The sequence below is a fragment of the Delphinus delphis genome, chromosome 19 (assembly GCF_949987515.2).
Source record: "Delphinus delphis chromosome 19, mDelDel1.2, whole genome shotgun sequence".
In the NCBI taxonomy this organism is placed as follows: domain Eukaryota; kingdom Metazoa; phylum Chordata; class Mammalia; order Artiodactyla; family Delphinidae; genus Delphinus; species Delphinus delphis.
This window is the reverse complement of record NC_082701.1, coordinates 58,318,799-58,322,975: the sequence shown is the minus strand read 5'-3', so window position 1 is coordinate 58,322,975 and position 4,177 is coordinate 58,318,799. Positions and strand designations below refer to the sequence as shown.

General features: G+C 42.1%; 1 pseudogene; it reads left to right on the top strand.

The window, feature by feature from the left end:
• Window positions 1–2,651: 2,651 nt before the first annotated feature.
• LOC132415320 (nucleophosmin-like) lies at window positions 2,652–3,852 on the top strand (annotated as a pseudogene).
• Window positions 3,853–4,177: the final 325 nt, after the last annotated feature.

The window sequence follows — 4,177 nt, the reverse complement described above, 5'->3', positions numbered from 1 at the left end:
TGGCGCAGTGGTTAAGACTCCATGCTCCCAATGCATGGGGGCTCGGGTTTCATCCCTGGTCAGAGAACTTGATCCCACATGCATGCCACAACTAAGAGTTCGCACGCCAGAACTAAGGAGCCGGCGAGCGGCAACTAAGGAGCCCGCCTGCCGCAACTAAGACCCAGTGCAACCAAATAAATAAATAAATAAATAATTTTTTTAAATATGGGAAATAGAGCCTCTCAAACACAGAAACAAGGGGCATCAGAAAGCCAGTCTCTGATGTATAAACCTCAGCCAGGTTTATACATGCAAGTACCTACGTAATTAGGGAAATTATACTAAAGGAGATCTCAACATAAAATGGCCAAATTGGGGTTCTTTTGCTATCCCAAAATTGCTGTTTTGTGCACAGAATTAGAAAAAGCCGCCGTAAGATCAAACGGATTGCATGGAATGCTTACTTTGATTGGTGTCTAGAAGCTTCTAAACAGGCTGCTGGCCCTCTGTCTCTGACTCGGTCTCTCCCTCTGCTCCTCCCACGTGGCCTCTTCTATCTGAATGGTCCAGATGCCATCTCCTTTTTCTCTCCCAACTCTTCTGCCTCCTGCCGCTGCCCTCTCCCCAGCAAAGGAGGACTAAAAAATCAGAAGTGATTATAGCTCCCTTTTAAAAATAAATTTATTTATTTTATTCATTTATTTTTGGCTGCACTGGGTCTTCGATGCTGCGCGCGGCCTTTTCTCTAGTTGCAGCGAGTGAGGGCTACTCTTCGTTGCAGTGCGCGGGCATCTCACTGCAGTGGCTTCTCTTGTTGGGGAACGTGGGCTCTAGGCACACAAGCTTCAGTAGTTGTGGCTCGCGGGCTCAGTAGTTGTGGCTCGCGGGCTCTAGAGCGCAGGCTTAGTAGCCGTGGCGCACAGGCTTAGTTGCTCCGTGGCATGTGGGATCTTCCCGGACCAGGGCTCAAACCCGTGTCCCCTGCATTGGCAGGCGGATTCTTAACCACTGCACCACCAGGGAAGCCCTATAGCTCCCTTTAAGGAGAAACTCATTACAGGGAGAGGTGAGCCGTCCTTGGTGCTTACATACACACCCTGAACCCAAGTAGAACTTAAGGGTTTTGGCTAAGGAATTTCCCGATCCAAGTCAGGATTCATTGGGATTTGCTAAGGAATTTGAATTAACCATCCGGCCTATGAGCGGGTTTCCAGATCTATATCAATTAATCCAGCTGTTAGTTTCTGAAAGCCAAGCAAGGGAATGGATAGAGAAGGCAGGATGGAAACGCCCCTTAATGGATTTTGAATCACATAGTCCAGAGGCTTGCACTGAATACAAGGAATTAGCTCAGAAATTACTTGAATTTATCCCAGAGCTTTTTCCAAAAACCGTAGACTGGACAGAGATTCAACAGTGCAAGCAAGGATCGGATGAATGAATTCTGGACTATTAGGAAAGGTTTGAGAGGGAAAAAAAAAACTTTTAAGCAACATTCTGGCTTGACACCTGAGTCATTCTCTAACCACCAAGATGATCCTCTGCTTAACTCTGCCTTTTTAGAAGGCTTAGATGAGGATTTATCTACTCTAGTCAAAAACACAATCTAGGTTGGTCCATGTTACATACAAACACCTTTGATACACTGGCTGACCAACCTTTGAAGACCATTAAAAAAAAAAGGGGGGGGAAGAAAGAAAAGGGAGTATCTACGAAAATTATGAACCTTCAGCTGCGCCAATTAAGTACACAATGTCAGTCAAAGGTTAACCAACCCCTGTTTAATTCCCAACCCATAGAGAAAGCTAGCTTGAAGGAAAAAAAAAAATCTCTTCAGAATTCTGACCCTGAGGGAATGAGTTCTACTAGGAAAGCCTGATTTTCTTTCCCTGTGCCTTGAGACCAGAGCTCTCGGGATCACTTACCTTATCTAGACCATCTCTAATTCCTGAGACTGAGGGATAAAAAGGACAAAAAAAAAAAAAACTTTAAATTTTTTTCTTATTCCAAGTGTTGTTTATAAACTAGTGAGTTTTATATTGTAATATCTGATTCGTGACTAAGTTTAGAAAATGCAGCTAGATTTCTTGTTGTGTCTGTCTGGATATATGTATGTCTTAGTATGTGTCTTTGTCTTTGGATAATATTGCTGTGGTTAATTTGTAAATAAGCTCTATTTAATTGGCTTAAAGAAAAGTAAGTGCTTACAAATCAAATAATTCTAAATGCAAGAGAAATTAAGCTAAATGAATTTCAGGTTCACGTGAACTGGGAAATAGTATTAAATTAATACCTGGTATTAATGTTTGTTTGTTGATCTAATTAATATAGATACGTCTTTAGAGTCATCAACATTATGGATAATACTTTATTGTGCCTCAGTTTAATATAAGCTAAATAAAATCTTGTTATATCTGTTACAAATTTGTCAGCAAGGAAAGTAATTTGATGTGAAAAAAACTTTTAAGGAAAGAAAATATAAATGAGATAAGAGCTTTTAGATAAACTCTATTAAGAACAATTATGCTTCTAAATTATGCTTCTAATAATTATGCATCTAAAATAGTCTCTCCACCTGCTGTGATTCCATCCTGTGCACCTGTTCCCTGGAGCAGTAGTCTTTTCTCTCCGTCCGCCTTCTCTCCCACCTAAGTGCGTGCCACCAACCCATGGAAGATTCGATGGACATGGACATGAGCCCCCTGAGGCCCCAGAACTATCTTTTCTATTGTGAACTAAAGGTCGACAAAGATGATCACCTTAAGGTGGATAATGATGAAAATGGGCACCAGTTATCTTCAAGAACGGTCAGTTTAGGGGCTGGCGCAAAGGATGAACTGCACATTGTCGAAGCAGAGGCGATGAATTATGAAGGCAGTCCAGTCAAAGTAACACTGGCAACTTTGAAAATGTCTGTGCAGCCAACCGATTCCCTTGGGGGCTTTGAAATAACACCACCTGTGGTCTGATGGTTGAAGTGTGGTTCAGGGCCTGTGCATATTAGTGGACAGCACTTAGTAGCTGTGGAGGAAGGTGCAGAGTCAGAAGACAAAGAGGAGGAGGGTGTGACACTCCTAAGTATATCTGGAAAGCGTTCTGCCCCTGGAAGCGGTAGCAAGCTTCCACAGAAAAAAGTAAAACTTGCTGCTGATGAAGATGAAGATGATGAAGATGACAATGATGATGATGACTTTGATGATGAGGAAGCTGAAGAAAAAGCTCCAGTAAAGAAATCTGTACGAGATACTCCAGCCAAAAGTTAACAAAAATCAAACCAGAATGGAAAAGACTCAAAACCATCAACACCAAGATCAAAAGGTCAAGAATCCTTCAAAAAACAGGAAAAAACTCCTAGAACACCGAAAGGACCTAGCTCTTAGAAGACATTAAAGCAAAAATGCAAGCAAGTATAGAAAAAGGTGGTTCCCTTCCCAAAGTGGAAGCCAAATTCATCAATTATGTGAAGAACTGTTTCCAGATGACTGACCAGGAGGCTATTCAAGATCTCTGGCAGTGGAGGAAGTCTCTTTAAGAAAATACTTCAAACAGTTTGCTAAAATTTCCCATCTTATTTCATTTCTGTAACAGTTGCTATCTGGCTGTCCTATTTAGAGTGCAGAGTGAGAACTTTCCCTACCGTGTCTGATAGTTGTCCAGGTTCCATTGCCAAGAATGTGCTGTCCAAAATGCTTGTTTAGTTTTTAAAGATGGAACTCCAGCCTTTGCTTGGTTTTAAGTATGTATGGAATGTTATGATAGGACATAGTAGTAGTGGTGGTCACACAAATGGAAATGGTGGGGAGACAAAAATATACATGTGAAATAAACTCAGGGGTTTTTTTGTTTTTTGTTTTCTCTCCAGGCCCATCCGCACTCGGCGCCCCGCCCCAGATCCTACTCGCTGCTCAGACGGATGTGGCCCCGGAGGCTTCAGGGCCCGGGGCCCATGGTCCCCTGGGCATACCCCTGCCCGCCCCTGCGGAGCTAAGCGCAGCTCAGCCAGGGCCCTGGCCGGCCTAAACTCAGTATTTTAATTAAAAAATAAAATAAGATAAAATAGTCTTTCCAGATTCTGGTAACTTGAAATTCTAGAACTGTGCTAAATTAAGTTAAGTGATGGAAGCTTATTGAATAGCTAGCATTCCCAAATAAAATAATATACCAAAACATTAATTACTGAATATTGGCTTCCTTT